Here is a 26,451-nt window from a genome sequence, read left to right as displayed (position 1 = left end):
ACCCAAAATAAATCTTGAACTGCCTTAACTCACTGACATATTAACTTTAAACAACTTTGTTATTTACATCTATTATAAAATTCCCTACATTATCTTGGTTTATTTTATTGAAGGAGCAACATTGCACTACTGGGAGCTAGCTGAACATATTGGGTTGGCCAATGACAAGAGGCATATAAAATTGAATGCTCTATCTGAATCATCATAGTTTGATTTTGGCTTTTCTGCCCTTTTTTTTTTTTTTAAATGGGTAGCTCGTAAGACAAAACAATAAGTGGCAACTGATTTCCGCCAACCCTTCCTAAATAAAATGAAGATGACTGCAGGATAAACTGGGTAGACCACACGCAAATGTTAGTGATTCCCCACCTCCCTCCTAAATAAAATGGGGTAGGTAACAGGAGATAACAATGAGGGGCAACGGTTACTGTTTCTCATTACTCTCCTGACTACAGTTGGCTAGGGAACAGGAAGAGGGAACAGAAAATATTGTTGTTTCCACCACTCCTTGCTGAATAAAATGCATCAAATCATAGGGGGAAGTAAAGGACTTTACCATAAATATTCATATATACACGTCTAAATATGTGTATTATGCATACAGATATATTTATGTATTTATATGAGTATAAATGTATTTACATGCATTGATACACAAATAAACACATAAATACATATGTACAGACATATATACACACACATTCCCATTTCAATGTTCTTCACATAGGGGAATATGTTCTAAGTATTTTTAAATAGCTATTCCTACAGTATACATACAGGGAGTGCAGAATTATTAGGCAAGTTGTATTTTTGAGGCCTAATTTTATTATTGAACAACAACCATGTTCTCAATGAACCCAAAAAACTCATTAATATCAAAGCTGAATAGTTTTGGAAGTAGTTTTTAGTTTGTTTTTAGTTATAGCTATTTTAGGGGGATATCTGTGTGTGCAGGTGACTATTACTGTGCATAATTATTAGGCAACTTAACAAAAAACAAATATATACCCATTTCAATTATTTATTTTTACCAGTGAAACCAATATAACATCTCAACATTCACAAATATACATTTCTGACATTCAAAAACAAAACAAAAACAAATTAGTGACCAATATAGCCACCTTTCTTTGCAAGGACACTCAAAAGCCTGCCATCCATGGATTCTGTCAGTGTTTTGATCTGTTCACCATCAACATTGCGTGCAGCAGCAACCACAGCCTCCCAGACACTGTTCAGAGAGGTGTACTGTTTTCCCTCCTTGTAAATCTCACATTTGATGATGGACCACACGTTCTCAATGGGGTTCAGATCAGGTGAACAAGGAGGCCATGTCATTAGATTTTCTTCTTTTATACCCTTTCTTGCCAGCCACGCTGTGGAGTACTTGGACGCGTGTGATGGAGCATTGTCCTGCATGAAAATCATGTTTTTCTTGAAGGATGCAGACTTCTTCCTGTACCACTGCTTGAAGAAGGTGTCTTCCAGAAACTGGCAGTAGGACTGGGAGTTGAGCTTGACTCCATCCCCAACCCGAAAAGGCCCCACAAGCTCATCTTTGATGATACCAGCCCAAACCAGTACTCCACCTCCACCTTGCTGGCGTCTGAGTCGGACTGGAGCTCTCTGCCCTTTACCAATCCAGCCACGGGCCCATCCATCTGGCCCATCAAGACTCACTCTCATTTCATCAGTCCATAAAACCTTAGAAAAATCAGTCTTGAGATATTTCTTGGCCCAGTCTTGACATTTCAGCTTGTGTGTCTTGTTCAGTGGTGGTCGTCTTTCAGCCTTTCTTACCTTGGCCATGTCTCTGAGTATTGCACACCTTGTGCTTTTGGGCACTCCAGTGATGTTGCAGCTCTGAAATATGGCCAAACTGGTGGCAAGTGGCATCTTGGCAGCTGCACGCTTGTCTTTTCTCAGTTCATGGGCAGTTATTTTGCGCCTTGGTTTTTCCACACGCTTCTTGCGACCCTGTTGACTATTTTGAATGAAACGCTTGATTGTTCGATGATCACGCTTCAGAAGTTTTGCAATTTTAAGAGTGCTGCATCCCTCTGCAAGATATCTCACTATTTTTGACTTTTCTGAGCCTGTCAAGTCCTTCTTTTGACCCATTTTGCCAAAGGAAAGGAAGTTGCCTAATAATTATGCACACCTGATATAGGGTGTTGATGTCATTAGACCACACCCCTTCTCATTACAGAGATGCACATCACCTAATATGCTTAATTGGTAGTAGGCTTTCGAGCCTATACAGCTTAGAGTAAGACAACATGCATAAAGAGGATGATGTGGTCAAAATACTCATTTGCCTAATAATTCTGCACTCCCTGTATATGCCACTTGGTGAAGACACTCAAACAGGGAGATTCCAAACCATTAGGCTGCCACAAAAATTCCCGCCGTAAAGTTATGTCCGTTAAGAATTACCATAGTAGGACGCATATAGTGCTAATTCAGAATGATAGGGGCGTAATATATATGTATGGAGACCCATGAACATTGAGCACAAGTACCAGAGGGCCCAGTTGTCTAAGATATCCCTTACCAGAGACTGCCGCATCAATAGTATAGTTCATTACCACACGTATAATAATCATTAACCTAGTCCTAGGGAAACCTGTGAGGAATGTTAACTAAGATGAAGGGCACCTGTCAGTATGATTGCCTCTAAGCAATGTGCTATATGAAGAAAATCAGGAGGAATAACCAATATAGCATATACCAACTTCATGAAGCTGAGAATTAGAAGATATAAACCTCTGTAACACATATATATGTTAATAATTATGTTTTCTTAAATTGCTTACCAAGTCATTGTCAGATTTCGGGGCTATGCAGAGCTAGTGGAACACACAAACTGCCAGAGGTATACCCACCCCTACAATTCGTTAACACTTATCTGTACAGGACTATTCACTAGACATATGATATATATTGTATGACATACAAAAGCGTGGTTTAGTATCTCATGAAGTGGAGCTTTGATGGAAAAATGGGAGCCCTAACAGCATATTAATACCTACATATATAACTTTGTATTAAAATAAAATAAAAATAAAAATAAAAGGCTTTTAGAATGGGTCCAGAGCATAGAATAACAGACATTCACAGATGAATATATATAAAAGCATAACAGCTTTACAGGTCAATAGGCAGGGTCTAGGGGGTAGAAGCCAAACCACCCACTTGGGGTATGTACCACAATAGTTAAGTGTAACTGTATATGTCAATTCTGAGTTTGTTAGAAAATAACCCATCATCACTTAAGTAAATATGAGAAAGGGAGATGGTTAATAAAAGTAGCCCCTCTGAACCAAACTATGTAAATAACACTTAGGGCGATAGCTATACATTTCTAAATAAAATAAGCTCTGTAAGTGATTACATTAGAGGGTATGTGTAATACAGTGAGTAGCATAGAGTACAAGATAAAAGTTCCGGAGGCCATAACAGAATCAGCTCTGGCAGACACAAACGGCAACTTCAACTTAGCCAATACCTCCTCTAAGTTCACAGAGAACAACAAGAATCGCCACCTCTATAGGGAGCAAGGATTTATCAAAGGTCCCCTGTTCGTTCCAGAGCATGAGAGGTATCTCGAATAGGATCTGGGAACCACTGACAAGGTAGGTTGTGACACGGTTCTGAACCATATGGTAGTCGGCCAGACCAATGGCCATGCATCTAGGATCCCCTGGCAATTGTTCCGGGTTGATACCTTGAATATTTGGGGTTGTTAGGGTCTCTCTCTCCAGCGTCTTCAGGGCGGATTTACAGGCTTCTCTTGGGAGCGTGACTGTGGTAAACGGCAGCTGCAAAGTAATGTCTATCTCCGTCAGACATGTGGTGCAGCAAGCATCGGCAATAGATTCCCCAGTAGCCAGGACTAGTGCGGAGCCAGAAATCCATCTCTCTGCATGAGGATTTGAAGCGCTTATTGGAGGTAAGGTGCTAACTGACTGCGGTGCTCTGCCTCTTAGACTATAATCTTTTCCCAACGGAGTGAGCAAAATAGAACTCTTCTCTCCTACAAAACCCGCCACTGTATTCAGAGGGAAAGATTGTGTGGGAGACTCAGTGCGGGTCTGGGGTGCTTTCAGTCCCCGTGATGAAGTTCTTGCGTTGAGGTGGGAGGTCTCTGCGTTCCTAGCGATATCTATTGTAGGCGCCATTTTAAGTGTTAGGTTAGCCTCTCCTCCACACTGACCTCTGACCACAAGTGTTAGATCATGAAAGCTGTAGTCCATCTTCTCTTCGAATTTGTGGAGTATCGCTTGTACCCTTTCATAGAAATCTGCCATGTTTAGTTAGGTAGCCGTGGGTTTTGTATGAATGACACTGCGGCTGTAAAATGAGCAAATATTTCTGCCTTGTGGTTCTACCAGTCTGTGTGGCTAGAGGGCGGCATTGTAGTAGATGTTTAAGGCTTCGTCAAGATCAAATGTAGAAAGGATGTTTTCCTTCCCATAGAAGTGTAGATCAAAGGCTGAGATAGAAAGTACCAATTATACCCTATAAAAGGCTTAAAATTTGTTAATATTGCAGGAGCTCAAATGTTGTGCGTCTTGTCTCATCTGTTGCTAGCTCCGCTCCGCAAGAGTGATAAATTTAAAACCACCTCAGTAGTGTCCTGTAGTAAAGTTCAAAACAAGTAGTTGAGGTAGGTATTCAGGGTATATTAGGGGAGTTGGGTCTTGTTATATTCCATGTGTGTGTGTGTGCAGTATCTGTTGCGCACTTCTGAGGAAAGATGGCGTTGTTCCCTCTCACAGGTTTCAGGTCTATGTCTGGAGCTGCAAACCTTTGATCCTGATGTGCAGTTATTTATCAGGGATGGTAGTTCTGCCTGCTTTAATTTTATTCTTTCCTGAAGATTTCAAGCTCTTTAATGATCCAGAGACTTCCGAGGTAGGCTGAAGCCTGGGATTTTCCTGAAAATCCTCTGGAACTCCTTTCTGGGTAGATCGAAATTTGTCTCAAACAATGGTCCCTTGTAGTGAGTAAATACTGCTCCAAAGTTTCTTTCTGGGAATCAGCTCCTAAATCGTGCTTTTTAGGTCTAATAAATGACAGGTTTTAACTAGAGCTCTGTTAAATTGTGACTATCTAGGCTGCTGGCTAGAACCCCCCCCCCCACACACAGTCTTTTTTAGTGGGCACACCACCCGGCTGATTTTATTGACCACCCAGCTAAAATTTAACTTAAAATTGAGCTAACATTAGAAATATTATTTAAGAATAAAGAATAAATAGAACATATTCTTCTATGTGAAGAATTTTGGAATGTAAAATATTTATATTTCATATCAGGTTTAGTGATCTTGAATAAACGTGATCGAGTTAGAGCATAAGTATGGATGTTAGATTTTTTTTAAGTTTGCGTGCTCCATTGAAGTAGAATTTTCGCTCTCATGATAACTTTTTACTTTCAACTTGTAATAAGAGCGCAACCTGACGTGCGCAAAAAGTTTACTTCTAGTTAAGTTAACAAATGAGTGGGAGTGCTAAATAGTGCACAAAATCAAGGTTCTTTCTATTGGTTATTTAAATAAATGCCGGTACACGTGTACTAATTATCACCTAGATCATGAGTTTTGCGCTAAACAGGGTGCAAAATTAATGCCAAAAAAGTTGCATTATTTCCCTCCCCATAGAGCTGCCATTACGAGTTACTGAAAAGCCTCCTTGTGTGTACGATATGGTCATGTTAAGCTCCATACCGCACAAAAGCCAAGGGCTGATTTGACGTGCTCGTGCACGCTTTCCCCCATAGACATCAATGAGGAGAGAGTGTTAAAAAAAAACTGAAGTGCGGAATAAAAAAATATCTGTAACGCAACCCCATTAATGTCTATGGGTAATAAAAAGTTACATTTAAACCTAACACCCTAACATAAACCCCAAGTCTAAACACCCCTAATCCGCCGCCCCTGACATTGCCGCCACTAAATAAACCTATTAACCCCTAAACTACCAACTCCCCCACATCACAAAACACTAAATTGAACTATTAACCCCTAAACCTAACACCCCCCTAACTTTAAATTAAAATTATAATATAACTATCTTAAAATAAATAAAAACTTACCTGTGAAATAAAAATAAACCTAATATTACACTATAAATTAACCTAACATAACTATTCTAATAAAATAAAAAAAAATACTAACAATTAAAAACCTAAATTACAAATTTAAAAAAAATAACACTACAAAAAAAATATAAAAATCCAAAATTACAAAAAATAATAAACACTTAATTACGAAAAATAAAAAAACACTAAGCTTACAAAAAATAATAAACGAAATTATCAAAAATAAAAACAATTACACCTAATCTAATAGCCCTATAATAATAAAAAAGCCCCCCCCCCAAAAAAAAACATCCCTTAACCTACAATAGACTACCAATAGCCCTTAAAAGGGCATTTTGTAGGCCATTGCCCTAAGTTAAACTGATCTTTTACTTGTAAAAAAAAATACAAAGTCCCCCAACAGTAAAACCCACCACCCAAACCCCCCCCAAAATAAAAACAAAATAACTCTAAAAAATTCTAAACTACCCATTGCCCCATAAGGGGCATTTGTGTGGGCATTCAGCTCTTTTTTACTGCCCTTAAAAGGGCATTCAACTCTTTTCCAAGTGCCCATCCGTAATCTAAAAAAACAACCCCCCCCCCCAAAAAAAAAAAACCCTAACACTAACCACATGGTTTCTGAAGTCCAGACATCTATCTTCATCCAGACGGTGAGAAGACTTCATCATTCCGGGGACGTCTTCTATCTTCATCCCGGCGACGCGGAGCGGAACTATCCTGGAAGTGGATTCTTCAAATTCAAATCAGCCAATAGGATGAGAACTACTGAAATCCTATTGGCTGATTTGAATATCTTTAATTAATAGTCACGATGTCGGTGGGCGGCAGATAAGGGGTTAATAGGTTTAATATAGTGTTTGCGATGCGTGAGGGTGGCGATTTAGGGGTTAATAGGTAGTTTATGGGTGTTAGTGTGCTTTGTAACACTTTAGTTATGAGTTTTGTGAAACATTTTTGTTACACAAAATCCATAACTACTGCTCTCAGATGGCGGTATGGATCGTGTCGATATAGAGCATAATGCAAGCTTTTTATCCTGAACGCACAACCTATAAAACCGGCCCTATGAAAATCCCACACAAAAACTTAAAGGGACATTAAACCCAATTTTTTTCTTTCACGATTTAGATAGAGCATGCCATGTTAAACAACTTTCTAATTTACTTCTATTGTCTAATTTGCTTCATTCCCTTGATATACTTTGCTGAAAAGCATATCTAGATAGGCTCAATAACTGCTGATTGGTTGCTGCACATAGGTGCCTTGTCTGATTGGCTCATCCATGTGCATCGCTATTTCTTTAACAAAGGATATCTAAAGAATGAAGCAAATTAGATAATAAAAGTAAATTGGAAAGTTGTTTAAATTTGTATTCTCTATCTGAATCATGAAAGAAATTTTTGGGGTTTAGTGTCCCTTTAATTTTTTCAATGCGGAATGGACATTGCGTTACAGACTAAAATGCTTGTGGTATAGCTATACCGACACGACTCGTAATATGCGTTCCTGGCTATTATACTGGAATGGCCATTTTTTCAGCGTTAAAAGCCATACCGCAACACTTGTAATCTAGCCATATGTGATTACCTCTACACAACAGTCTATTCTTAACTTAAGAAAGGAAAACAAATGGAAGAATAAACTGTGCACTTAAAGTCCTTGGGGTAAGTTTATTAATGTGCGAGCGAACATGATACGATGTAGCATATCATGTCTGCCGCACATCGATAAATGCCAACAGCATACTCTGTCGGCATTTATCATTGCACCAGCAGTTCTTGTGAACTGCTGGTGCAAAGCCACCCCCTGCAGATTCACAGCCAATCGGTCGCTCGCAGGGGGTGTCAATCAACCTAATCATATTCAATTGTGTTGGTTTCTGTCTGCGACCTCAGAGCAGACGGACAAGTTATGGAGCAGCGGTCTTTAGACCGCTGCTTCATAACTGCTTTTTCCGGCGAGCCTGAAGGCTCGAGCGGAAACAGGGGCATCAAGCTTCATTGGAAGCTTGATAAATCGGCCCCCTTGTGTGAATGAAGGAAAATAAACCTTTTAAATACCTCTGATGTAAGTTGGAACTTCCAAGATTCCTCTTCCGCTAGCAGGGGGTGTCAATCAACCCGATCGTATTCGATTGGGTTGATTTCCGGCTATGTCTGTCCATTTCCTCAGAGTAGGCGGACAGGTTATGGAGCAGCGCGCTTTAGACTGCTGCTTCATAACTTGTGTTTCCGGCGAGCCCAAAGGCTCGCCAGAAATACGGGGCATCAAGTTTCGTTTGGAGCTTGATAATTCGGCCCCATGGCCTTTAACAAAGAATACCAAGAGAACAAAGCAAATGTGATGATAAAAGTAAATTGAAAAGTTGTTTAAAATTGTATGCCCTGTCGGAATCATGAAAGTTTAATTTTAACTAGGCTGTCCCTTTAATTTTGACTTTTAGTGTCCATATGTATATACCGTATATAATATATATATATACAGTATATATATATATATATATACTTCTGATTTACTTTTTGTTTTACTTAGTTTTTTATATACACACTTTCTGAGGCACTAGCTCCTACTGAGCACGTGCAAGAGTTCACAGTGTATATGTATACACACCTGTGATTGGCTGATGGCTGTCACATGATACAAGAGGCAGGGTTATGGAAGCAATTTTGAAATTTGTCAGAAAAAAATCTGCTGGTCATTTAAAAGTCAGAGTTAGGGGCCGAATTATCAAGCTCCGAATGGGGCTTGATGCCCCTGTTTTCGTGTGAGCCTTCAGGCTCGCCGGAAACAGTCGTTTTTGTAGTTTTGTCTAAAGAAAGCTGCTCCAAAACTTGTCCGCTGCCTCTGAGGCTGTGGTCTTCAATCCGCCGATCCTATACAATGGGTCTGATTGACACCATCTGCTAGCGGCTGATTGGCCGTGAATCTGCAGGGGGCGGCATTGCACAAGCAGTTCACCAGAACTGCTTGTGCAATGATAAATGCCGACAGCCTATCATTGTGCGGCGGACATGATACGCTACATTGTATCTTGTCCGCTCGCACTTTGGTAAATTGGCCCCTCTGTGTTATTGTATTGTCTTTTTGATATGCATTTGGTGGTTATGCATTTAATGGTCTTTTTAATTAGTCATTCTGCTCCTTGGGGAGTTACGTCTTTATTCTTTTTCTATACTATCTTTACAATGCCAGATGATCTTCTGTTTGAAGTTTATTTTAGTTTATTTATACTAGTTTGGCATTTAGTAATATAATTTTTCCCGTAAACCTCGCCTACTTTTCTTGCTTGCTCATTGTTCCTCTATGTACTCATTCAGCCTATTGTTACTCCCTTTACTGTATGATTTGTTTATTTCTTTGTAATCACTTTTTTTGTTCTACTGGTTAAGTAAACTTCTCAAAGTAAAGATTATATAATAAAAATACCCACACAAAGCTTTTATCCCTTGAGAATGTTTTTTTTATAGAGTCAGATTGCTCATACTGTAAATGTCATAGTTCATTCCAGCCATAGATAACACCTGGTAGCCATAAAAAAAAGCAACATTTTTATTATATATTTTTATATACTGTAGTTTGTTTAAATGGACACTAAAGTCTAAATTAAAATTTCATGATTCCGATTTCGAGCATGCAAATTTTTTATGCACATTTTCTCATCTACTGCTGGGCACACAGTGTAAATACTGCACCTCCCTCTAATCACGGTTGCTGCCATTTTGGAACCTAGATTACATTGCAGCTATTTGAAGGAGAGCTGTTGAACATGTGCAAACACATTAAAGGGACATGAAACCCAAACATTTTCTTTCATGATTTAGGCAGAACATTTTTAAACAACGTTCTAATTTACTTCTATTATCTAATTTGCTTCATTCTCTTGGTATCATTTGTTGAAGGAGCAGCAATGCACTACTGGTTTCTAACTGAACACATGGGTGAGCCAATAAAAATCGGTATATATATTCAGCCACCAATCAGCAGCTAGAACCTAGGTTCTTTGCTGGTCCTGAGCTTTCCTAGTTAAACCTTTCAGAAAAGGATAAAAAGAGAAGGAAACAAATTAAATAATAGAAGTAAATTGGAAAGTTATTTAAAATTGTATAGTCTGTCTAAATCATGAGTGTCTAATTATGACTTTACTGTCCCTTTAAGGGATAGGAAAGACAAAATTAAACTTGCAGGATTCAGATCAATTTTAAGACTCTTTTAAATTCACTTTTCAAATGTGCTTTGTATCCCTTGTTGAATAATTATACACACATATCCTACAGTAGTGGGAGCAAGCGTCTGATTGGTGCCTGCATCCATTTGTCTCTTGTGATTGGCTAATTAGATGTGTTCAGCTAGCTGCCAGTAGTGCAATGCTGTTCCTTCCACAAAGGATAACAAGAGAATTAAGCAAAATTGACAATAGAAGTAAAGTGGATTTTTTTTCCCTTTAGTACTGAAATGTAGTGAAAGATAGAACATGGCATAGCTGCCAACATTTCAAATACATTACCAGGGAGACTTTGCAGCAGAACCCTGCACAGTTATTGTTTGCATAACTCTGCCCCCAAAATAAGCCCATAAAATACCAGTAGTATATTTTAGCCATGCTTATTGCTTAAAGTGAATGTAAATTTTGATGATAAAGTGCCCAGTTTTTAAAAAAATGATTAAAAACAGGAGTGGTTCGGGGGGGGGGGGGCAACAGGTTAGAGAGCAGTGCCAGATTGGCAACTGTCTCAATGACAGAAAGATAATAGTGAGGCGACACACACTGCCCGGAGCTAAACTCGTTTACGTTATGATAAATTAACATACAATTTTCTATCAGGGGCCAACAGATGGCGCTGTTCCCAAGTGTGCTCTATTGCTTCACACCGGTATTGGCTCTCTAAGCAGTGCACTTTCTTCCATGAAGCTGATGTGTTGGTGAATCGATGGGATTCTACTTCCATTCAAGGTTAGTAGAATTGGGAGGGCTGTGCTATACTGTGCAGGCTTAGGTAAATGAGGCTGTCATTGGAAAGGAAGCAGTGTAAAATTATTATGTGTTTATCTGTATATGCATATGTGTGTCTGTGTTTGTATGTATGTATGTATGTATGTATGTATGTATATATATATATATATATATGTGTGTGTGTATATATATATATATGTGTCTGTCTATACCGTATTTGTGTGTTTATGGCTATATATGGGTGTGTTTGTATGTGTATATATATATATATATATATATATATATATATATATATATATATATATATATATATGTGTGTGTGTATATATATATGTGTCTGTATATACCGTATTTGTGTGTGTATGGCTATATATGGGTGTGTTTGTATGTGTGTATATATATATATATATATATATATATATATATATGTGTGTGTGTATATGCCTGTATAAAAGTTTGTGCATTTGTGTATATGTATATGTGTATGTGTGTCTGTGTTTGTATGTATATATATATATATATATATATATATATATATATATATGTGTGGTGTGTGTATATATATATATATATATATATATATATATATATATGTGTGTGTGTATGGCTATATATGTGTGTGTTTGTATGTGTATATATTTATATATATGTGTGTGTGTATATATGTCTGTATAGATGTTTGTGTATATGTGTATGTGTATTTAAACATAAATAGAGCTTTTGGTATTTTTATTTACTTATCAAAACTATACATATTTTTAAAGTTATTGATCAAGGCCCATTTTGGTCCATTTAATGCCACTATTTGACTGCCAGAGAAAATAATATAAAAAAAATTGTTAAAGTGAAAGTAAATTTTTCTACTCAATATCAATGACAATTCACTTATCTTATCTTATTTAATGAATCCCATAACGCTATAAGTGCTTTCTCCGCCCACCAGCTCATTTCCTGGTTTTACTCCTTTGCACGTAAGACCGGACCCACCCTCTCTTACGCATACCTCCGTGCAAGTTCTTGTTAAGCTTCATTAAATTGCGCATGTGTCGAGAAACAGTTAGCCCCAGTGATACATATATATTCAATTATTTATTTATAAAATATTTTACCAAGAAGGATACATTGAGATTTCTCTCGTTTTCAAGTATGTCCTGGGTCCACAAAACATTGCATTAATACAATAGGGTACAATAAAATACAAAAACAATATTAATACATAATATATGCAAAATTTAACATAGAACAGGTAGGAGATATATAATCAACCATGACAGGTGCATTCTGTTTTGAGATATGTAGAGAGGGATCTCTTAAAGGATTTTAGGCTTGGGGAAGGTTTGAAAGTGTGCGGGAGGTTGTTCCATAACTGTGGTCCTCTGTCGGAAGAGGAGGATCGAGCTGCTTTCTTTTTGTATTGAGGCAGACTAAATAATGTGCTGGTACTGGATCGTGGTTATAGGAGGTGGGAACAGCCGGGGAGAGGATTCTGCTCAGGTAGGGTGGGAACTTCCCAGAAAAGCTCTTAAACATAAGACTGGAAAGATGGAGGGTGCGTCTGGATTCCAGCAACAGTTAGTTAAGTTCTTTTAGCATGTCACAATAGTGGGTCCTGTAGTTACATTGTAGCACAAAGCAGCAGAACGAGTTATACAATGTATTAAAGTGACACTGAACCCAAATTTTTTTATTTCGTGATTCAGATAGCGCATGCAATTTTAAGCAACTTTCTAATTTACTCCTATTGACAATTTGTATTGGTTCTCTTGCTATCTTTATTGAAAAAGAAGGAATCTAAGCTTTTTTCTTTGTTCAGAACTCTGGATAGCACTTTTGTATTGGTTGGTGAATTTATCCACCAATCAGCAAGAACAACCCAGATTGTTCACCAAAAATGGGCCGGCATCTAAACTTACATTCTTGCATTTCAAATAAAGATACCAAGAGAATGAATAAAATTTGATAATAGGGGTAAATTAGAAAGTTGCTTAAAATTGCATGCTCTATATAAATCATGGGAAAAAAATTGGGTTCAGTGTTCCTTTAAGTTTATTAAGGTGAGTTTGCAGTGCAGGTGCATATACTTCATCCCCATAATCAATGTTTGGCATCAGCATTTGTTGTACAATCTTTTCCTTTACTGTAGGGCTTAGGCAGGATTTGTTTCTGTACAGGGCACCTAGTTTTTGATACAGTTTAGATTCAAGTTTTTTTATGTGGAGGCCAATAGATAGATTGGGGTCTAACAACTAACCCAAGTATTCTAAAGAGTGGACTGCGGTCAGTGTGCTATTTGATTTTGTTTTGATACGTAGATGTGAATTTTGTAGTTTGTGTAATTTAGGTCCTGTTCCAAAGATCATTGTGACAGTTGTGTCAGTGTTTAGGAAGAGTTTGTTTTTTGAGATCCACTTTTCTACCTCTGTGAAATGATCTTGGAGCACTGCCTCAAGCTGCGGCAGATCGGATTTGCTTGCATAGATTACCGTGTCATCTGCGTACATGTATACAGTTGAGGATTTGCAGACATTTGGCAGATCATTTATAAATAATGTGAATAGTAGGGGGCCGAGAATGGAACCTTGGGGAACACCACAGGTGACTGGGAGAGGGAGGGAGTCGCTGTCAGAAATGGAGACATATTCTGATCGATCCGATACATATGATCGAAACCATGTTAGTGGACAATCACCAATACCTGAGTTTTTTTAGTTTGAGCAGTAGTATATTGTGGTCTACTGTGTCAAAGGCCTTTGCAAAATCAAGGAAAATAGCTCCAGTTAGATCACCTTGTTCCATGCCAGTTTGGATGTTGTTGCAAACTTTTAGGAGGGCAGTTGTAGTGGAGTGGTTTGGACGAAAACCTGATTGATCAGGGGTCAGATTGTTAGATTGTTGGTAATACTCACATAGTTGCGTATGGACGCACTATTCTAAGATTTTTGACAATACTGGGAGCAATGAAATTGGGCAATAATTAGAAACCAAGGTTATCTCACCAATTTTATGGATAGGCACTACTCTTGCAGTCTTCCAAAGTTTGGGTATGTATCCAAACACCAAGGATTCATTAATTAGGGTTGTGACAGGTTTAGCAATTGCTGGCGCACTGAGCTTCAACAACTTTGCTGGGATTTGATCAGGTCCAGACTGGTTTTTGATTTTTAGATTATTAAGGTGTTTCTTAATGACATTGATGGGTACAGGTCTAAAATTTAACTTCTCTATATTGGTTCTTTGCAGATTTAGTGGGGCCTGATCCACATTTGTAGTTTCAGGATGTGTGTCATTTATTAGTTTGTCAATCAGGGTGGTGGAGCATCTGACAAAATAATTGTTTTTTTTTTAAATTTTATTTATTGATTGAAAAGAGGGTCAGGTTACACAAATAAGTCGATCAGGTAATACAATGAAAGGCGAACATATTTCGTGATTAGTGTTATATACAGCTACTTATAACTAATAGAGATTACAAAATGCTTTTTCCGAGTTCTGCAACCTAATCCAATAATACTTCTTGGAGTAGAAATTGAGAAACCTGTGCCTCAAAACATTTTCTTCTTTTTGAACAAACAATAACCCAAAATAGGTATAGTGTACCGAAAAAGGAATAATACAGAAAAAGAGAAAAGAAGAGCAAGGACTGGGAAAAGGAGGAAGGAAGGAGAGAGAGAAAAAAATAAAAAAAATAAAATAAAAATAAAAATAAGGGAAACTTAGGTTGAATTCCCCCTCCCCCCCCTCTCCAAGAGGCCGGGACCATCAAAGGTTAAGTGATTACATCACTACTGAATTCCCCTCTCAATACAGCATTCTGAATCCATTCAGAGTGTTTGAAGGGAGCAATGAGACTTCTTTGAACTTCCAGCGTATTGGAGAGAATATATTCTCCCCATTTCCTGAAAAATTTGGCAATTTCTTTTTCAGAAGATATCTGCGTCTCATATTGTTCATAAATTAATTTGGAGTCTAACATGTTCAGAAAAGAGGTGAACATAGGGCCTCTATTAGATTTCCAGGAGGAAAAAATAATGTTTCTAGCGGTTAAGATTGTAAGATTAACAAATTTTATGTTTCCCGCCCTTTCATCGTATTGCCTTAGAAAGATGATTTCCTCCATCTTCAGAGAAATTTTAAGCTTTAGAGTTTTTGAAAGCCAAAATGAGACTTTTGCCCAGAACTGTTTGACTTTGGGACATGCCCAGATGCAGTGGATCAAGTTGGCATTTAGGTAGTGACAGCGTGTACATTCATATCTTTGCGTATTATTCCACTTCCCTAACTTCTCTGGGGTGATATAGGTCCTATTAATTAATCTAAGATGAGATTCACGCCAAGATAACAGAGGCGTCGCTGACCAAGCCCTATCAATACTTTCTTGGATTGTCTTAAGCTCCAATTGCGGGATGTCTAATGACCATCTCTCATGGAGCCGTTCCATGCCATAGACACCTTCTTTACTCAATAATAGATTATACCAATGAGATATAGAAGCTCTGCCAAGCTGACGGCGTGACAAAGCTTTAGTTAGAATTTCCCAATTTATGTAAAAATCTGCAAGTGCTATAGTGTTGAGAAAATGCCTGATTTGAAAATAGCCGAACATATCGCAGTTAGGGAGATTATATTTTTCTTTTAAGGAGCCGAATGAATGAATAACTTGTCTATCTTCATCAATACATTGTGCAAAATAGAGTAAGCCCCCTACCTTCCATCTCTTAAAAATTTCGGTATCAGAACCTGCGGGGAAGAGTGGGTTATTCTGGATTGGTAGATATCTAGAACACTGGAAATTGACACCTACCGCCGTGCATAATTTTTGCCAGGCTATGATAGGATTTCTAAAAGTGTACATCACTTTAAGTAAAGGAGGCCAATCTTTTTGCCTCATATGTATTAGGGCTTTTAGGCTATACGGTTTAAGAAGGCCAGCTTCTACATCCAGAGGCGTTAGCTGACCCATGTCTAATAACCAATCTGGTACTATCTTCATCAAGCAGGCCAAATTATAATTATATATTGAGGGGAGAGCAAAGCCTGCGTTTTCCTTGGATTGAGATAGTCTTTTTAACGACATTTTGTGCTTTGTTTTTCCCCATAAAAATCTCCTAAAAGCCGAGTTTAACATATTTATATCTCCTTTACGTAGGAACAGTGGGATATTCTGCATTATATACAGAAGTTTGGGAAGTGCGATCATTTTTATGAGATTTATTTTGGCGGCTAGTGTTAATGTAAATGATGTCCATCTAGAGATATCCTCTAGGATTTTCTTAATGACACCATCGATATTAGCTCGATACCACTCTTCCGGGCAATTTGTGACATTAATTCCTAGATATTTAACCATTTTAACCTCCTTAAAGGGCAAAGCCCCCAGAGAGTCTCTGGTCTTATTTAGCCACATAACCTCTGATTTATTATCATTTATTGTGTAACCTGAGAATGAACCATATCGCTTCAATAAACTCAGTAATATAGGAATATTCTCCTTAGTATTGGAGAGGAATACAAGCAAATCATCTGCATAAAGGGAGATTTGAATGTCTGTCTCCCCAAGTCTAATCCCCCTGATGGTATTACGTAATACTATAGCCAGTGGTTCAATGCAAAGATTGAAGAGTAGTGGGGAGAGTGGACACCCTTGTCGAGTGCCTCGCACCAGTTGAAACCATTCTGTGGTCCTGCCATTCACAATTAGGGCAGATTTTGGATTCTGATATAGTGCTTGTATAAAAGACAGAAAGGCACCTCTCATACCAAACTGTTCCACTGTGGTAAATAAGTGATCCCAACCAATGGAATCAAAAGCCTTTTCGGCATCGAGAGCAATGATAACCTTGTCTTCCCTATCAGCCTCATATGATTTCTTCCTAATGTTATAATATTCTGTTGTTAATAATAGTTTCCTTAGATTTGAAAATAGGGATCTGCCCTTTAAGAAACCAGTTTGGTCTGGGTGGATAAGTTTATCCAGAATTTTTTGTAATCTAGCTGCTAAGATGCTTGTTAATAGTTTATAATCGGCATTGAGCAGGGATATAGGGCGATAAGAATCTAATTTTTCTGCATCCTTGCCCTTCTTTAAAATTAGCACTATTAGGGAGGCACTGAAATTACCCGAGATAGGATGTCCTTGCAGGTAATATGCATTATATAGGTCACATAAAGGTTCCGTTATTTGCTGTGTGAGTATTTTATAAAATTCTGCCGGAAAAGTGTCCGGCCCTGAGGCCTTATTTAACTTGCTACTTTTAATTGCCTGAGTGACTTCATCTTTATTAATTGGTTCGCACAGTGATTTGCTTGCTTCCTCATCCAATGTCGGGAGCCTGCATGTAATCCCAAAAAGCTTTTTTATTATCCACATTGATTTCCTGACAAAATAATTGTTAAAGGCATTTCCTACATCTAAGGGAAGTTGCAGGTTTTGGTTGTCCACTTTGACAGTGGAGGGTTGGGAGTGGATTGGGGGAGTGTGTAAATTATTTATGATTTTCCAAAACTTTCTAGGGTTTGATATGTTATAGTTCAGATTTTCACAGAAATATTGGTCCTTGGCCAATTTTGTTTGTTTAGTGCATATATTTCGCCATTATCTATATACACAGTGATCGTTCATAGAGCCTTGAACTTTGACCACAATGAATCCCAAAACTGGTACATTTGAATGAGGTCAACTGTGATCCAATTCATATGTGCTCCTTTTACTCTCACCTTACGCAGCGGGCATGCAAATTCCAAACTTGTAGGAGGTCGGACTGAAAGAATTCAGCTGCAGAGTCCATAACTGTCTTCCAGAAGGCTACCTGTTTGTTAGCAGAGGGCAGTGTAACAGCTGAGTGGGAGTCTGTGTATTTGCTTGCAAGTCTGGGGCAGGATATATTTTGAATCAGGCTGAGGGAGAGAGATATATTAGAGATAAGACAGAGGTATCCATGTGGGGAAATAAAGCCATTAGCAAATAATAAGAAAGATATATGGGCCAGAGCTGGTTAAACTAACTTTTAACATAATGGGCAGACATAAAGGTGATAAAATATGCAATGTATGACTAGCACAGGCTGTAGTTACAAAGTCATGGTAATACATACTTTTAAAAATAAGAAAATAAAAATAATAACCACTAAATATAAAAACACATACAATAAAAAACATATACAATAAAAATAACAATTAATCAGTTGAGCGCGCATCTATACAGGTCAAGATTTCTGTGAGACACGCATGCGCATTTAGAATTGTGGGCATAGAGCGAGACAGTTGGGACACCAGTAGAGGACCAATGAAAAGTTATAGAAAGACATTCGTCATTCAAAAACATTTTTTTTTTTTAGCCAGGCAGAGTTACGGCGTGAGAAGGTATCGGTCTTAAAGTTAGAATTTGAGGTTTACTAGTTAAGATTAAAAAAATAATAAATGAAGGTCTACCTAAATTTCAAATATATTTAAGAGGCTGCAGAGTGGTAGGTTAAGGTTAACTTTTCCTTTAACTTTTTCGCAAACTTTGGGTTTCTCACTGAAATTATTTACACACAACTACTGCAGTTATATGACAAATGGTTGTTAAAGCTTCTCTGTAAGTCCCTTTGTTCAGAAATAGCAGACATGCAAGTCTTTGCCATTGCTTTTTGGCAATAAGAATGTTGCTAATTGCCTCTGCACACTTTACTTAAAATTCCTGGCAGTGAAGGGGTTAATCAATTAACTTGTAAGGTTAATTTTTGATGCAGAGTAGAGATTACCCTCCTACCTTTCACCTCTCACTCCCTGATCCCTACCTGATCCCTCTCTTCTCTCCCTCACCCCAACTAGTCACCACCATCTTAGGTACTGGCAGAAAGTCTGCCAGTATGCCATTAAGGGCTATTATTATTATTATTGTTATTATTATTTTTCTCACAGTGTAGTGATCCCTTCTCAACCCTCCCACCTCTCTGACCCCCCAAACAGCTCTTTAACCCTCCCCTCCTACTAGTGGCAGACATTTTAGGTACTGGCAGTTAATGGAATTCTGATTGTACATATTACAGACTTTGTACAAAATAGGATCCATGTGTTAGCTTGGTAAATGGGTACCTACCAATAGACTTTAGAGACCATTGAACATGTGAGGCCTTCAGCAACTAGCGGACCATATGGTAGAGTTGACTTGGTATATGTTCTTGTGCAAAGGTCCCCACCAGTTTCTTAAAGGCAACTATGATCTTCTATGTCCAGATAGAAGAGTCCATTCTTGGTAAATAGTATGACATAAGCCAGACATCCTCAAACTTGTCGCTCCAGAGGTTTTGGAACTACATTTCCCATAATGCTTAGCCAGCTGATATGGAAATGTAGTTCCAAAACCTCTGGAGGTCCTAGTTTGAGGATGTCTGCCATAAGCAATTGTAGGAAAAATGATTGTTCTGTCCATATATTCATATGTACATCTTTAAATGCTATTTTAGTTCTTGTGCTCCCTCTAGTGTTATGTTTTATTATTGTATTCAATTTAATGTATATTCTCTGTTCTACCTCTGACCTTTTTGAGGTCACTTCCTGCCTCCATTTTGTTTCACTTGTGTGTGTAAATTAGTTTCACTTTCAATGTGTAAGTTTGCTAGAACTCTGCTAATAGCTTTGTAGAGGCAAATTCTTTTTACCTGGCAATTACCACTTCCGGAACCTCAGAATTCTTGTCTTGCAACAATAAAGCATGAAGGATTCATAAATCTCTGCTGTGGAATTTGTCTGAGTTAAGCTACTCTGCTGGATTCTACTAAACTGTAAGTTGGATTGCATGTTTAACTTTACATCATAAGGCAGTCATCTTGCAAATCAGTAAATGAAAACAGAATAGTAAAAAGAATACCTGCAGAGTTATTAATCTTCAATAGAAAGACTCATGTTTGGCAAACTGTACACAGCTCATTGTGTAACTAAGGACTTTATATAATATAAATGAGAAGCTGCATTGCTTGCTGCACTCAGCTCAGTAAATGTTTCTGCATTTAACAAGGAAGATTCCATTAAGCATCTGTGTACACTGAACTTTTGTATAAACTGTCAGTTTCCTCAGAGAAATTTATGACTGCAGTTAAATAGCTCTAATCTAGTTACTTAAAATGTCTGAAAAAGAACTTGCAATACAAGATACACTGTCACAGGAGAAAGAGCAGAGCATTAGACCACAGCGTACAATAAAACCCACTGAGAAAGTCATACAAAGTTATCAAGCTGAGAAAGATGAATTAGTGGATGCATTGGATCAAATGTGGGAGAAGCTTAGAAAATGTGTATCTTTAGCAAATGAAACTATTAATGATAAAGAACAGTTAAACAATATTGCTGACAGACTTAATGCTTGTTATGAAAATTATGAAAGGTTGTCACGCAAATATTTTAATCTGCTATCAAAAACTAATGTTGAGGAAACTGTGCAAATTCAAACCCAGTTTAATGAATCTAATCTACAGCGCAAGAAACTAGTGCAAAGCACATTAGCAACAGTTGAAAGCAGGATTGCAGACTTGCTAGAAACCAGATCACAGCGTGCTGCCTCAACAATTCGCTCTGCTAAATCTAGAAGTACTTCCTCTTCATCTATAAGCTCCGCCATTATCAAAGCACGTGCAGAAGCAGAAGCTGCAATGGTGCGCGCCTCTTTTAGCAAAAAAGAAGCAACACTGAAAATGGAGGCAGCAAAACAGGAGAAGGAAAAAGAATTAGAAGCAGCGAAAAAAGAAACAGATTTAGAAATACTGCAAAATGAAAAAGAAGTAGCTGTTGCCATGGCAAGATTAAAGGTACTTGAGGCAGCCAATACAGAAGAGCTCCTAGAATATTCTGTCAGTCTGGTGGGATCAGACTACCCAGAGAAGAGAACATGTGATTATGTTCTTAACCAGAGTGGAAAACACTACAACTCCTTTGAAGAGGAAGAAGGAGGCAATGTTCATAAAGACAGAGGTTGGAATGATGTGCACCCTACCACAAATTATTTACATCTCAATAGCGATCCAATTGCTCCAGCCAGAACAGATGCAATTCAGCGGATAAGCAGCTCAGGTGTCAATGCACAAATCACACAACCTCTTGTAAACAAACAAGTATGGGGTCCATCACAGCCACCTCCATTAAGATCAGTGAAAGAAAAGGCTTCAGCTGGATTAAATGTATCCGCGAACCCATACTATCCCTCAGCATTCAATTCCTATTACCCAAGTGATCTTCAGGCACCTCCAGTAACAAAGACTGAAAGGTTAGAGATGTCTGAGTTTGCAAGGTATATGATTCGACGTGAGCTTACTAATACAAGTCTTACAAAATTTGATGATCTGCCAGAGAACTACAGGTCTTGGAAGTCTACATTCAAGACTGCTGTTGAAGATTTAGGTATATCTGCTAGAGAAGAGCTTGATCTGCTGGTAAAGTGGTTAGGTGCTGAATCTGCAGAACGTGTCAAGAGGCTCAGAGCTGTCCATGTAGACAACCCAGTTGCAGGTTTAAAAATGATTTGGGAACGTTTGGATCAGACTTATGGTAGTCCAGAAGTAATTGAAAATGCCCTTTTAAAGAAAATACAAACATTTCCAAAAGTCACAGTTAGGGACAATCGCAAGCTACAAGAGTTAAGTGATCTTCTGCTGGAACTAGAAGCAGCTAAAGCAGATCCATGTCTATCAGGACTGTGTTATCTTGATACTGCACAAGGTGTAAATCCAATTGTGGCGAAGTTACCTCATGCTCTTCAAGATAAATGGGCAACACAAGGATCAAGATACAAGCAAGAGAATAATGTATCATTCCCTCCCTTTTCCTTTTTCAGTAAGTTCATCCAAGACATAGCAAAAACAAGAAATGGTCCAAGTTTCTCTTTAACCGAATTAAATCAGTGGGCAGTGACTTCTCCAGAACATGAGAAAGAAACTTCAAGATTCAAGAACTCAAAGAAATCAGTATTTGTCCAAAAGACAGATGTAGCACCTTCCAGACAGGAAATGCAAAGTGAGAAATTAAAGAATTCAATTCAAGAATGCCCATTGCACAAGAAGCCTCACCCACTTAAGAAATGTCGTAGCTTTAGAGAAAAACCTTTGCAAGAACGCATAGAGCTTCTTAAAAATTATGGACTATGCTTCAGGTGCTGTGCTTCAACAGATCATCTTTCTAGAAACTGTAAAGCCAATATTAGATGTTCAGAATGCAATAGTGACAGACATGTGTTTGCTCTCCACCCAGAGTCTTCAAGTTCCCTTCCACTTGAAAGTATTGCCCCTACTGAAAAGCATGGCGGGGAGAAAGCAGAAGAGACAACAAACAAAACATCTGTTGCTTCAAAATGTACTGAAATATGCGGTGAAGGACTTAGTGGAAGGTCCTGCTCTAAAATATGTCTTGTTAAAGTGTATCCTAAGGGAGAGCCTGATAAATCAGTAAGAATGTATGCAATTCTGGATGATCAAAGCAATCGATCACTGGCTAGAACTGAATTCTTCAACATATTCAACGTAAATGGTAATCCTTCATCTTACACCCTTGGTACATGTGCAGGTCAGTTTGAAACAAAAGGAAGAAGAGCTAGTGATTTCATAATAGCTTCTATTACAGATGGTATACAGTTGCCTTTACCTACACTTATTGAATGCAATCAAATTCCAGATAACAGGGATGAGATTCCTACGCCAGAAATAGCACATTACCATCCTCACATGAAACACATAGCTAGTTGCATACCAGCTCTAGAGAAGAATGCCCAGATATTGCTTTTACTTGGTAGAGACATTCTAAGAATACACAAGGTACGCCAGCAATGTAATGGACCTCATAATTCTCCATACGCTCAGAGACTTGACCTTGGCTGGGTAATAGTTGGAGATGCCTGTATAGGAAAGATCTACAGAACAGATATTACTAACTCCTTGAAAACTAATGTGTTAATTAATGGACGTCCATCTTACTTTGAGCCATGCCCAAATCACTACCATGTAAAGGAGAAACCTGGAATCTATGAACATTCATACTATGCCAGTCAAGATGATATAGTTACTCCCTTACCAGATGATGACAACATTGGAAGTACAGTGTTCCACACAACACAGCATGACAATAAACTAGCTCCTTCTATCGAAGATAAAGAATTTCTCAAGTTAATGGACAAAGAGTTTTACAAGGATGACTCAAACAGTTGGGTAGCCCCTCTGCCATTTCGCAATCCAAGACAAAGGTTACCCAACAACAGAGTTCAAGCACTTTCTAGACTTTCTTCCTTACAACGTACTCTAAAGAAAGATCCGAAGATAAAAGAACACTTTGTATCATTCATGCAGAAGATATTTGAAAATAAGCATGCAGAGCCAGCTCCTCCACTAAAAGAAGGTGAAGAATGTTGGTATCTTCCTTCATTTGGCGTCTATCATCCACGCAAACCAGGTCAAATAAGGGTTGTGTTTGATTCAAGTGCACAGTATGAAGGCATGTCACTCAATAGTGTTCTTCTTACTGGACCTAACCTTACTAACAGTCTCTTAGGAGTATTGATCAGGTTCAGGAAAGAACCTGTAGCATTCATGGCTGACATACAACAGATGTTCTATTGTTTCATTGTTAGAGAAGACAATAGGAATTACCTCAGGTTTTTGTGGCATCACAACAATGATACTAGTGCTGAGATAATAGATTATCGCATGAGAGTGCATGTCTTCGGCAACAGTCCATCACCTGCAGTGGCAATATATGGACTAAGAAGAACAGCTCAAGAAGGTGAAATGGAATATGGAACAGATGCCAGACAATATGTAGAAAGAGACTTTTATGTGGATGATGGAATCAAGTCTGTACCGACAGATGAAGAAGCCATTGATCTGCTTAAAAGAACACAAAAGATGCTATCTGTAGCAAACCTAAGGCTTCATAAAATAGTCTCAAACAGCAGCAAGGTGTTTAAAGCCTTTCCTCCAGCAGACCATGCAACGGATCTCAAAGACTTAGATCTAGGTACAGATACACCACCAGTACAACGAAGTATTGGTCTACATTGGAACATATCAACTGATGAATTTGTTTTCAAAGTTTCTACTGATGAAAAGCCATACACTAGACGTGGTGTTTTATCAATTATTAACAGTCTTTATGACCCACTGGGGTTTGTAGCTCCAGTGACTATACCAGGAAAGTCTCTGCTTAGACAGCTTTCATCTGAGTCAAAATCCTGGGATACTTTACTACCTACAGAGAAACATCAGACCTGGGAAAAGTGGAAGGATTCTTTGAAGGCTCTTGAAAAGCTCTGTATTCCACGGTGTTATGCTTTTACATCTCTATCAACAGCTACAGAGATCTACATCTTCTCAGATGCATCTACAGAAGCTAATGCAGCTGTGGCCTACCTAAAAGTGACTGACATTGAAGAAAAACCACATGAAGGATTTATCAGCAACCGAGTAGAACACATCAGGAGATCTACAAAACCAGAGCAATGGTATTACGTACCTACTAACCAAAATACTGCAGATCTTGCAACCAGGTCATTAACTTCAGCACAATTCATGAAATTGACATGGTTGACAGGACCCGCATTCTTGTTAAACGCTACAGATACAACATCAACCAGTACTACATTTGAGTTTGTGGTACCTGTTAAAGAGAACCATCTTCAAGCTACTACACTTCTTACCAGTGTACCTGGTCTTGGATTACAGAAGTTGTACTTCTTCTATTTCACATGGACGGTGATTATAAACATAGACACTGGTTGACAAAAGGATTACAATAGAGAGATGACTACAGGGGACAGTGCCAGCCCTGCTTCTCTTCAAGAATTATCATGTTAAAACAACATGGACTTATGTTTGCAATTGCATTTTGTATATTTTTCTCTCATTCTTTGTCTTGCAGGTCTCATGGACAAAGAGACTTCAATCAACATTTTTATGTTTATTGTTTATTGTTTGATTTATATGGTGGTATCTACAGATACCAGACGGGGAGTGTTCTGTCCATATATTCATATGTACATCTTTAAATGCTATTTTAGTTCTTGTGCTCCCTCTAGTGTTATGTTTTATTATTGTATTCAATTTAATGTATATTCTCTGTTCTACCTCTGACCTTTTTGAGGTCACTTCCTGCCTCCATTTTGTTTCACTTGTGTGTGTAAATTAGTTTCACTTTCAATGTGTAAGTTTGCTAGAACTCTGCTAATAGCTTTGTAGAGGCAAATTCTTTTTACCTGGCAATTACCACTTCCGGAACCTCAGAATTCTTGTCTTGCAACAATAAAGCATGAAGGATTCATAAATCTCTGCTGTGGAATTTGTCTGAGTTAAGCTACTCTGCTGGATTCTACTAAACTGTAAGTTGGATTGCATGTTTAACTTTACATCATAAGGCAGTCATCTTGCAAATCAGTAAATGAAAACAGAATAATGATAGTGAGCCTCAAATAAAAATATTTATGAATCCCAAGAAAAATTGAGTAGGACTGAATACAGTAAGCAGTGTTTTTATTTAGAATTGTCCCTTGTCTTTCTGATTAGATTGCATAATTGATTAAGGTGATGTTCTACACAAACTCACACTTTCCTGCTTCCGCAAATAAACGGATGACATACAGCCTATGAAGTACCTGCTGAACCTGCCTGATGTTGGCTGAAGGACTTAGACAAGATTAGTATATTATCTAGGTACACAATCATGAACCAGTCTGAAAGATCTTGGAAAATATAATTCACTAGATCCTGGATGACTGCCGAAGCATTGCAAAATCCAAAGGGCATTACCCAGTATGTAAACATCGCTGAAAGCACCATAAAGGTCAAGATAGAATATACCTATAGAAAAATTACCAATGTAGAAGGTAATGAATGTCTGTGCAATCAGAGGGATTGTTAGAAAGACTTAACGGGGCTGAAGCCCAAAGTGTGGTCTTGTTAAGTCTGATGACTTATTAGTATTTTAAAGGACATAAAAGGGACATTAAACACTTTAAGATGGTAATATAAAAATGATAAATCATATATAAAAAAATAGTCTGCAATATACTTTCATTATGTATTTTTCCTGTAATTCCACTCTGAAATTGTGAGCTTTTCAGTTCCTGTTAGAAATGTAAGTGCAGAACACAGTTATATTCCACAAAGCTATTGGCCGCACACTCTAGTGACCTATTTATAACGGTCCCTAATTGGTCACAGCAGAGAAGGTAACCTAAGTTACAACATGGCAGCTCCTATTGTTTTTAAAGATACTATGGGGCCGATTTATTAAAGTGCAAGCAGACATGATACGATGTAGTGTATCTTGTCCACCGCACATCAATAAATGCCAACAGCATATGCTGTCTGCATTTATCATTGCACAAGCAGTTCTTGTGCAATGCCGCCCCCTGTGCAATGCTGCTAGAAGGGGGCGTCAA

The sequence above is a fragment of the Bombina bombina genome, chromosome 11, assembly GCF_027579735.1.
Source record: "Bombina bombina isolate aBomBom1 chromosome 11, aBomBom1.pri, whole genome shotgun sequence".
Lineage (NCBI taxonomy): Eukaryota > Metazoa > Chordata > Amphibia > Anura > Bombinatoridae > Bombina > Bombina bombina.
The sequence above is the reverse complement of the archived record's forward strand: the minus strand, read 5'-3'. Positions refer to the sequence as shown.